The 12,170-nt window shown below is 37.2% G+C and overlaps 1 protein-coding gene and 1 non-coding gene across 6 annotated transcripts in view; one reads left to right on the top strand and one right to left on the bottom strand.

Annotated features, from left to right (window-relative positions):
• LOC131682232 (protein Shroom) overlaps window positions 1–12,170 on the top strand; it is a 764,905-nt gene that overhangs the window by 712,941 nt on the left and 39,794 nt on the right. The gene's annotated exons all lie outside the window — the stretch shown is intronic.
• On the bottom strand, window positions 9,002–9,144 carry LOC131686458 (U4 spliceosomal RNA). Its single transcript, XR_009305115.1, has one exon. It is a non-coding gene; the product is annotated as a U4 spliceosomal RNA (small nuclear RNA).

Below are 12,170 nucleotides of genomic sequence, written 5' to 3' on the forward strand. Positions count from 1 at the left end.
TGCACGACTTTAAGAACATTGTTCATAAAACCAAAGGTTGACTTATATTGCTATTCATAGATTTAGGGACATTAGTTCACAAAATCAAAACAGTCTGGATACTTTATAATGAACTATTTTACGAAGCTCGGAATTTTATTCTTGAATCCATACAATCCTCGTAATTCATGATGCTTAATATATTAGTCATGAACCAATATCCGTGCTTGAGAAATACTTCACAAAATGATCAAATATTATTCATGTATTCGTGAACTGGTTCATGATTCCTAGCACAATAGTCCTGACTTACCATTCCTGGTCGTGAAATAGTTCATGAAATCATGAAGCACTATTCATGTATTCGTGAACTGGTTCATGATCTCTAGTATACTATTCACGATTTACCATTCGCGTTCGTGAAATGTTGTACGAAATCATACATTATTCATGTATTCGTGAACTGGTTTATGATTCTCAGTATAATAACCATGAATTACCATTCATAGTCGTGAAATAGTTCAAGAAAACATCAAATATTATTCATAAATTCGTGAACTAGTTCATGATTCCTAGTACTTGACCTAGGATCTATCTTGCGTGCTATTGATATTTAGAACAGGGCCGGCAAAATACTTTTTTCCCGAAAGTTCAGACATGGTGTATGTTAGTAAAAGTGAAAATTACCGGATAATACCTGTTGGCTATTTGGAAATAGCCTTAGGAACGGGCTGTGTCACCGACGCTGAGCGAAAATGTGTTTGTTGATTACTGATACTACAAATGTTCCACAGCTTAGTACCAATTGCTCTATTCTTTTAAATTTCGTTGCATTAATTTTCTATTTTCGTTTTGAATATTTATCCGATGGCAAAATAATGCGAATGAATCTTCTTTTCGATATAAATTATATTCATCTAATACAACAGGCCCCTGGAAGGTCTACTTCCGGACCGAATATAACCCATTTAAATTCATCGATATATCGCGAAAACTAGTTAAGCAACACTCGGCCGTTTACGAAGAATTATATTGTCTACGTACCCGCCTGGGAAGTAGAGATTGATGATTTGTCTCCGACAGGGATCTTGATTGTGGAATATGGCGTTTGTACTTTCCAGAACCCTTTGCTTCAGTCAGTGAAAATGCTGGGTTGCAAGTAAATGCGTTCAGCGTAAATCGAGGAGTATAAGAACTTATTTTCAATCAGTCTCATGTCAAGACTTTCGCCGGATCTGCTCTGTTAAATTTTGTTCTTTTGAACGGGGCTCGTCTACCTGTTCGCCTTTTTGTGCCTCAGGGTATTCTGTCATTACGAACATGAAATTACAAAAAAATGGCAGTGAGAAAAGACGTACAGTTATGCATTAAAAGGTGATATTCATTAAAGATCACATAGCTTCAACGAGTTTTCCAGTATTTCTTATCAGAGGACGCTCGAAATTTCGTGGAACAATGGAAGGTTAGGAATCCCAAAGGCACAAACAAGCCTTGGTTCAAGGAGATGGATAAGGCTCGTGACTTCATTCGGATGATTTCTCGGGTCATGTCCAGTTATTATACGTTGGATGAGCATCACCGGTGTATAAAGTCGTGGAGAGCGGCCTCAGCACTTATGATGACAATTATCGCAACATTAAACATGTTGTCTGGTCGTGCGCCTAGTGCCCTAAGGCCAGAACTTCGTTAAACGAATCCCTTCGGTCTCTCATATTCAGATTTTTGAACGCGATAGATAGCCAAATTTAGTTATCTCTTCTCATTTAATTGATATACTGTCTGCTACTGAGTTCCCAGCGGATCCAAGGAGGACAGTCGGCGGTTCATGATGTCCTGTAGTATTCTTCCGTATGCCAAAAATCTGCAAGTTTAATTTCTTCTTTTTCCTAACATTGATTTCCGGCCTCTCTTCACTTTCCCTGATACGGTCTCTTCTACTCTTATGTTGAAATCAATTCCTCTTGTATATATCTTTTGTCTTTCTTATTATAAGCCCAATAGAGTTTCTTCTTGTTTCAACAAATAATAGTTTGTGCTAAAAAATAACAAATTGTGTGTTAAAATATATTCTTCCTAGTATTACTAAAAAGTTTAAATTTTAAACCAATCCTAAATATTATACCATATTTTCAAGAAATTTAAATTGTGAGCCAAAAGACATTTGTATCTCAATAAAAAAAATGAAATTATTGTGCATCGAGAATTTCAGACGCATGCATTTTATGCGCAAGATAAATATGCGGTTAATTTCAGGTTTTAGCTTGTTCCAAACTTTCGAGTGGGTATTTCCCGTCTCGGTTATTTTAGAGTGGGTAGTACTACCCATACTACCCACGCTATCCGCCGGTTCTGATTATCGCGGGAACCATTTCACGAAATCTAGAGTATTATTCGTAGAACCATTTTTGTTCCATGTATTATTCTATCGAATGTCGCTCAGTAAGAGGCACGAGCAGTAGATGTAAGAAAACTATTAGGTCGTAGAACATCGTTATTCATTTGATAAGGTTCAGTGTGATGTCTCGAGTAAGCTCTAGAATAAAATATCATGATAAGGTGCAAATAAATTACGGAAATCGTGACTTAGATCTTAAAATCGAGAACATAAATCATACTATTCGCGACAATAATATCAAAAAATATCAAGATAACTTGAATAAAAATTACGAAAATCGTGACTAAGATCCAGAAATCTTCAATATAAAAAATAGAAATTATGAAAATCGTGACAAAGATCCTGCAATTATGAACATAAATCACGTTATTCTGACTGAAAAATCCGATAACAAACTCATGAACAAAATATCACGGTAACTTGATGAGAAATTACCAAAATTGCAAATAAGCACCTGAAATCATGAACATCGTTTAACTGTTGGCTGTGTATTCCCAAATTGTGAACAAGGATCACAACAAAAACTAAACTTGTGAATGACCACAGTAACCTTACCAAACACTCGAAGGGAACGCCATGTATATATTCGACGCGACCTAGTTTTTTAGAAACACAAATAGTTTCATGGATACGAGTTTTATTATTCATAATTTGACGGTTTTCGTAAATCCTTCAGTCCACGAAATCGTGATTTTATTTTCATAAATTTATGAACGGATTTTTTTCCGCGGAATTTTTTTGTTGGGAGCTATTTTCGACACCGTGTCTGTGATCATGGAGCAAAATTATTTTTATTGCATTATAGTCCCAAAACCCAATTTACGAAGACAAAAATATTCGCATTCAAATAGTTATTTTAAATTTATACTGACGATCTTTTAATATCTGGAAATTAGTGTCATTTCTATTATGTTTTAAGGGTTGTAAAATTTTAAAACATTTAATTTTAAATAATTTCAATGAAAAAATATAATTTCTATCATTAATGGTACATGTGCTATGATATTTTTAACAAATTAAAATTGTGCCTAAAATCTTTTTTAGGTTTAGTATTATTTTATACATCTATCTGTATCTTTTGAAAGTGTTTCCTTGCTTAAAGTAACTAACAGTTTCTTTTGGTTGAAATGTCAATTATACAATAGTGCTTTAAAGCGAGTTTTTAAGATCACTATTCGAAAATTTAAAATAACGGCTTTTGGTTGTTATTTACTCAACAAACCAGTTCCATAATCTCCCATGTTGTTGGGTTTTAGTGTATCTTTCTTAGCCAAAAGTTTCCATTTGAACGACGATAATGACGTAACTGATCTATTTCCGTCATCTACACGTAAAACCCGTTCCGAAAGACCTCTATAGTTAGAGTTATAAAGAATTTTACTGAAGTGTAAGCGGAACTGCCATCTTCATTTTCAAAATGGCGTCATGCATCTGTTTCTGTCATCTACTTATCTAGCCCGTTCCAAAATACCCATATTGTTAAAGTTTAAGACAGTGGTGTAGTAAGAAAAGTTTTCGGATAGGAGGGATGTGTACATTTTGTGTATGAGAATACAATATATGTTTGCATGTATACATAAAAATTTTAGAATGCAGAAAAAATGCTCAAAAACACCCTGAGCAGGAACAAAATGTACAAAAACCAACAACTCAGGGATTGTTTTGGGTATACCCGATCAGAAGAGCATAACAAAACAATAACACTATGGTTGATATTTATAACAACTGGAGTTATATTCAGATAACTGAATTGAAAGTGTATTGCGGACACTTTTCTTTACTATCAATATTATAACATAATCTATTATGAGACCATCAATTTATGAATTGATCGTTTGTTACTAGGTCACTGTCTTTAGATGATTATATCTAATACAGTAATTATCTTACAGAGAACGTATATACTTTTGGAAAAAAATTATATCTTATTATATTTAGTTTTAACTTTGATAAAATCATATCAAATTTAGTTACAATTTTGTTATCATTAACCAGGTTTTTGTTTTATTTTTTGTTATTTTAACAACTAACCAGCCGTATTTATAACAGGGTCTGTTTCAAAATATTTTTGAAATAAATAACTCCAGGTGTTATAAATCAGTTATGCCCTTCTGGTCGCGTAGCTACCTGACCCGCTAAAACAACTACTCTTACACGGAACCTGATACCTCCCCGGCACTAAATTACGGCATTTTTTAGGTGAGGGTTTTTTCTATGTACATGATCTACATTCTAATCCAACTATATAGTAGTTTGTTCCTTCAGTAGGGTTACAGAACTCCTTCTCGATACACTTTCAATAAGCTTTCGTTCATCCACCTAACGTAGTAATTTCTGTATGGCAGAAGGAAAGCTAACCATGGGTTGAGAATTCGTGTTCTTACCTACGAGAACAATCTGGGTGGCAAACTCCAGATTGTCTGATTCTCTGAGCCCTTCGACTCCCTTGTGCCATTAAACACTACGACTCGGCTTCCTTGTACCATTAATCACCTCAACTTCTTGAGCCCTTTAGCTCTCTATCCGGTGCCATTTTGCCCCGTAAATCGCCTGGAGCCCTAGGGCTCCATTCTTGTACCATTTAGTACCACTTCTTCGTTGAGCTCTCGACTTGTTTTCACACTACTCGGTCTAGCCTCAGACGATGCATCTAGCTTACTTCGACGGAGCATCCTCCGGCGAGAGAAGTTCTCCCGAAACCGAGCCATCCAGGTAGGCTCCGGAGTCGGCCCGGTGATTCGGCTGGAGCATACCCGGTTCTCTGTCGCGTCCTACTCGGATAGTCCCCGGCGGTAAACTCACCTTAATCCGACTGAGAGTTCACCGGCAGCGGAATTTCTCCCGAAACTGATACCCGTTTCCTTAAGCCATTTAGTTCACAGGCAGTGAAACTACCCTACTCCGAGTGGGAGTTTATCGAAGGCAGAATTTCTCTCGGTACCGATGTCCATTTCGTGAACCAATTAGCTCCCAGTTTGGTCATAAGTCACAAGTGAACCATTTAACACTCCGCTTCGTAACGAGCTAACCGGTAGGTGCCGAGGTCTGTCGCCAATTTTTACTACAAAGAAATATATTCTCAGCAGGTAACTTTGGAAAAAGAAACTTAGAGAATTCCATTTAGAATATTCGGCACATTTTTGTCGATCATGCTCAATTTTGCAAATTTAAATGAAATATTTCGTGGAGAGTTGAATATATTACAAAACAGTCGAGCTCTTACCAAGAAAATAACCAATCATTATATCACTTCCATAAATTTCAGACCGTGACAATGCAATATTCGATATGAAACTTTTGATTACCAGTTGTTAGCCATTCTGCTGATGAGGCCCTGTCAAATGTGTTATATTTACCAGAGTATATGTAAAAAGAGTGACAACTACTGTCTAATATTGAACAGCGTGTAGGTGCTACAAAATAAAAAAATGAGTGTATTTTTAAAGTGGTTGTAGGTCTTGTGAAATACAACCCAAAATCATGTTTGAGCAATTTAATGTACCTTCAAAATTTTAATCTATGCCAAAGTTTTTTTTCGAACTTTCGGCGTTAAAGAATTAGCAACGCTGCCATTTTTAACCGATTTTCGATTCTTTAATTGCTCTGGAACCTTTCCAACGGTATATTATGTTATTTTCTATTGCTAGAAATAGTATGAGGTTTTGAAACAATAATATGAAAATAACCATTATTTTACGATTCTTTCATGAAAAATATGTGAAATTATAGACAGTTTTCTGAAGGAGTGCTGTTGTTTTACTAAAAATTTAGAGTCCAATACCCAATAGTTCAATACATCATCAAAATCGATTGCAAAATGCCAAAGTTATTCAATATTGCTCAAATTATAAAACTGATCGTACAAAGCGGGTTTAGTTCACTCTGGAGGTACCCTGGGCTTGGCGATGAACCCTGGTTCAGAGCTCTTTTAAACTTGAAATGCTTCATACTAGGACTCCCGAAAATGACAATATGCCGGATGATTTTCTTTGCCCTTCGCGATTATTCACGCATACCTACGCCCGCGATCTCGCAAACTTGATGACATCCCGGTGATAAAGCGAACGTTTTAGTCCACATAAATTTACTAACCCGGTTTCAAACGTGAGCCTACAAACGCCCGTGTTCGCGCTATCATGTATCGGTTACGGTCGGAAATCTCTACCCGCGGTTCTAGCAACCTCCATACATTCGATTGAACTAATCATATAAATAACGCTCATATCCGCTAGACAACACGTTCCATGGCGACATGACCGGAAACTTTGGTGATATTGGGAAACTCATTCTCTTCTAGAATCTGAACCGCACACTAAAAATTAAATATCATATTCACGGTCCGCGTGATCATTCAAGAACTAATGTGCAATGTGGTCACACGGTTATAAAATTAAATTTATACGCGAAGTGACATACACGCTGATGCACACTAACATACAAATGCTTGAGCCCTTCGCGATCATCCATGCTACGCTCGTGATCTTGAAAGCTTGATAAATGTGATAAAGTGAGCTTTTTAGCATTTACAATTTTACACCACACAATCACAAAATACAAATATTTAATATCAAACCTTATGGAGAAACGAATTGGGATAAAAAAGCAGTTTTAGTTTTAAACTGTAAATATAACATATTTGGCAACACTGTAACCAAAAGAAACTATTTTTTTCTAGATTCCCTGACTCATTTCTTTCAAAATGCATCTCGCCGATTGCTTATAGACCAAATTAAACCAAAGATATGAAAAAAGTTAATAATTGATGCTATATTTGTATGAAATTTGTATGACATGTCATAATCGTCATACAAATTTTGTCTGTCACCTATGACAGTTGTGAAAGCGACTTTTGTTTACATGTATAGTAAAAACTCGCAACATGACCAACCGATCTTTGTCATATGTGCGAGATTAATACAGAGTAAATAAAAGCATCAATTGTCTTCTTTGAATTGTTTTTTTATTTATAAGTTTCAAGATATTCAATCTCAAACCACAGACTAACAGACATAACACTCAAAATTAATGCTTGGCCCACTTTACCGGTCATTTCAAATATATTTGTAGTTGGGACTGTGGCCAAGCATATGGGGGATAGACCACTAGTGAAAAAGCCTGAGGGGTAACCCACCAGCAAATGAGTGTATGGGACCGTGAATAAAAGGAAGAGCTAGTGTTCTGGAAAACTTCTAGGATCGATATTTTTTTTGGAAAATTCCCTCATAGTGTTATGTCTGTTAGTCTGTGCTCAAACTTTAAAAATCGTTTTTCTCGAAATGTGCTAAATGGCGCTTGTCATAAGAGAGCACAACAGCGAAGAAGTACTGGAAAATTCATTGAAGCAAATTAGTCTTTCGTGAATGTCACCTTCTAATCCGCCCACATTTGCTAAAGAATCGGCCGTTTTATTACCTGGGATGGAACAATGAGAAGGGACCCAAGCAAAGGTAATCAGAAAATACGAGAATCGCTTTTAGGCTTCATCGCACGAAGAGCCTCGATAGAGCTGAGACTGTCCGAAATGATGAAGTGGTGATCTGTGGGCAGAGTGTCGATGATCCCGATAGTGTACTGAATATTCAATGCAGTACTAAAACAGCCCAATTTGCATCTTCCGATACACAACACAATTCGTCTACCTTTTATAAAAGTCCAATTGCATAGTCGCAGACAGTTTAAATTGATAGACTGATAGCGCTATTAGGATTTGCGCAAAACTATCTCGAACAAGCTCCAGTGTCTTCTGCAAAGATTTTTTTTAATATGATTTACTTCAGTTTTTTGGAGGGCTGCGAAACACTATCTCGAGCTATTAAAAAGTAAATTATCAGATTTTAGGCAAATTAGACCCACCCTATCCACTATTTCAATTAAGGCGTTAGAGAGTTTTTCTTTTCTTTTTGCACATTTGAAAGTATTAACATTTTAGGAATACGTATGCAAAACCGCTTGATGTATATCGAATACAGCTGTAGGTGAATATGAGCTCGAAAGCAGAATCGTGGAAAAATTTTGTAAAAAATCATCTTTTTTTTTGGTTTTTCTAAGAGCTGGATATTACTAAATTATTCTCTGAAAATTCGAAATAAGTCGCATTCAACGCAACTGCTTTTGGCAAAGCTGTACCATATTCAGCATGAGACTCCAATATGACGGGGGGTGGTACGAACAACTTTAGTGAGGATTGGATGGATAACCAACCCCGGTGGGGTCTTTAGCCATATACTGACATAAGAAAGGGGGATATGGAAGAGCGACTGTTCTCCATATTAGGAGCCCCTAGTAGCTTAGTCCTGTCACTAAGTTAGGGTCGAATTCTGATAAGACGAAGTCGAAACGCAACTTCTATAACTAATTTACATTAAACCTTGATTTTATTTTTTTTAAATGAAAGGTATAACAGGTAGAACTTACTTGTTTTTGAAAGTGGTTATTCTATAACTATGGCTCTATAAACAGTTCTTTTTTTTTAATTTTAATTAGAACCACCTTAACTGTCGGGTTCCTACAAAAAAAGAATCAAACTGCGAAAAGTCTCCTGAAGACATAATAAGAAGGCTAAGCACTTTCGTAAAACGTTAAGTTCTTGTCATATTTGTATTGTGGATCACTGTTTTAAATTCCTACATTCCGTAGAATATACCGAAAATCCATTCATTATAAGGTTGTATCTTGAGGACGGGCATACCGTAGTTGGTATTAGTTTTCAACTAGCAATAATCGCACCTCGGTTGTATCTCATTGGTTACGATCAGGGCCGGCGGAACACTTTTTTCCCGAGTGGGTACTAAGATTCGGAGTGATTTCTACCCATAGTGACGAGAGTTCAGACATGGCGTGTGTAAGTGAACATGAAAATTCCCGGATAATATCTGGTGGCTATTTGGAAACACCCTTTGTTAACAGGCTGTATGGCCGACGGCTTAGCGAAAATGTTATCGTTGATTGCTGATACTTCAAATGTTGCACAGCTAATTACCAATTACTCCATTCTTTTAAATTTCGATGTATTAATTTTCCGTTCCCACCGATAAAACCTTTCACCGGTACTGAAGCCTGCATGATAGTGTTCGCTAACGACAAGGTATCTTCAACGACCAACATCCCCTCAGGCTCAATGGAGGTCGATTTGGATATATCTGCGGTGGCACAAATAATGCCGATAAGTCCACTTTTCGATACAAATTATATCCATCTAATATAACTGGCACCAGGAATGTCTTCTTCCGGACCACATAATATAAGCCATTTAACATCATCGATATATGCGGGATCTAACTAAACACTCGGCCATGTACGAAGAAGCCTTGTCTATGTACCCGCCTGGGAAGTAGAGATTTATAGTGTAGTCTCCTACGGCGCCCTAATTGCAAAGCATAAAGTTGAATTCTTTAAGAACCCTTTGCTTTAGTCAGTGAAAATTCTGATCTAAGAATCTAAGAAAACCACTAATTTTCCATCAGCCTCATAACGAGCCTTTCGCAGGGTCTGCTCTTCTACACTTTGTTTTTTTGAACGGGGCTCGTCCACCTGTTCATATTTTTGTGCCGCGAGGCATGCATTGCCTTCGTCGCAAACCATTGGGCCTACAGCTACAAGTCATGGGGTGGCAAAAGGCGGAGCTTTGCTACTGTGGAGAGACTCCGCACTATCTCTCAACATATTCCACATAATTATTATATATGGAAAAATTGAAGCACTCTTTTGAAGAACGCTTCGAGAAGAATTGCTAAATAGGGCTACGCTACCGGCCATGATTAATTTATACGCTTCCTCGTTCACTAAACAGCGTGCATTTGTATTGTGTAAAACCTGGTTAACATCCAATGTAGATCTTCCACAATTTTAACATTATTCGCCAGGGCCAGGAAAACACTTTTGGGGATCAAAATGTGCTGTTCTTTCAATCGGATTAACCTTTGCTCGGTACTAGGTATTGAAGTTGTCGCTTGTCAAGTCCGACCCAAAGGCAAAGACTTATTGGTATTGTTTCCAAATACATCGCACCTCAGCTGATTTTAGAAGACTTTAATTATCACGGTATGCCATGGGATTGTCTTCACGATGATAACCGATCTATCTAACTGCGTGATATTTGCGACAACTTCAATGTGATCATCTTGAATATGGTGGAAATGACACAAATTCCTACTTCACCTGCACGACCAAACGCTTTAGATTTATTATTGTACTCGACCACGCTACAATTAGTGAGCCCATTGATTGAAAAAGCTACGCGTCCACCATATCCGAAACAATCAAATTAAAACAAAAAATTCTTGCGGTGGAAGCGTACAAGGTTTGGACTGGTTTGATTCTATACACTGCGATTAAATGTCAGACGAAACGAGTACCCGGAGCGAGCAACAGTGGACGGTCTCCTACTCCGTGGTGACCAGGGAGCGTTCAGAATTGTACGCGAAAAGACCTTATAAGGACTTTTTAAAAGTCGAATCACCCGAATTATTCCGAATATACGTGACGTTAGAAACACAAAATGACTTGACGAAAGCTGAAAAACGCGGTTATTGGCACCGGTTCGTCGACAGATTAACGAGAGAAAAAATATTTCAACTGGTGACTAGCCCTACGTTGTGTACTCGATTCAACCTTTGATTGAAATATACGCAACCAATAATCTTTCGGTGTCAACAGCATTCCATGTAGATCCACATTCAAATCGACGTTTCACGATGAAATGATAATGCTGTATATAAACGAAATGATTATTTTTTAATCACACATTTTTATCTGACAGCATACATGCTCGCGCTAAGCATTGCAGTATATTTCCGTAACGTTCATCAGAAGATGACAGCTATGCATAGCTTCTATGCTATTTATTATGACAGTAGTGGAGTGGCGAGGGCGACCACGTCGTTTCAGTTTCTAGGGAAAGTATGAGAGTTGCTGAGGTCTTTATGTGAAAAATCATGCCAGATTACCAGATACAAATATTAGTTTGAGTTTCTTCGCACTGCTCTATTGCGGGTAATGAGAAGGCGGACACTTAGGCATTAGAATGTCATTTTTATGACAGATAGCGTAATTTCAACGAGTTTTACAGTTTTTTTTTGTCAGAGGACGTTGGAAAATTGGCAAATTTCATGGAACCATGGAAGTTTTGAGACCCCAATGGTATCAACAAACCTTGGTCAAATGGGATTGATGAAGGTCGTGACTTTCTTCGAGTGATATCTCGGGTCATGTCATACGTACGTTGAATGCGCATCTCCGGAATATTGGGGTCGTGGAGAGAAGTTTTCACGACATTAAATATGTTGTCTGGTCGTGCGCCTAGTGTTCTAGCGTCAGATCTATGCTAAGCGGCCTCATTCCACTGCAAGATGTGCTGGATATCCTCGATTTCCCCTATATGTCTCTCATATACATATTTTTAACCACCATATATATAAAAATTTCGTTATCTCTTCTCTCTACTTGACAATCAAGTCCCAAAAGAGTTCCCAGCGGATCCAAGGAGGTCAGTCGGCGATCCGGTTCATGATGTCCTGACAGTGATCTTCTGTTTGCCAAAAAGCTGCAAGTTAAATTTCTTCTTTTACCTATCATTGTTGTCCGCCTTCTCTTCACTTCCCCTGACACGATCTTTGCTACTCTGATGTTGAAACCAATCCCTCGTGTGTATGTCTTTTGCCTTCCTTATAAAAGTTATTCTCTTTGTTTCAATTTTTAATCAAATAATATTTCTTTTTGAAAAATTGAGAATTATATATTTAGTCATTTAACATATTTCTAAATGCATCCTCTATTCTGAATAAAATCGCGTTAATAT

The sequence above is a fragment of the Topomyia yanbarensis genome, chromosome 2, assembly GCF_030247195.1.
Source record: "Topomyia yanbarensis strain Yona2022 chromosome 2, ASM3024719v1, whole genome shotgun sequence".
Lineage (NCBI taxonomy): Eukaryota > Metazoa > Arthropoda > Insecta > Diptera > Culicidae > Topomyia > Topomyia yanbarensis.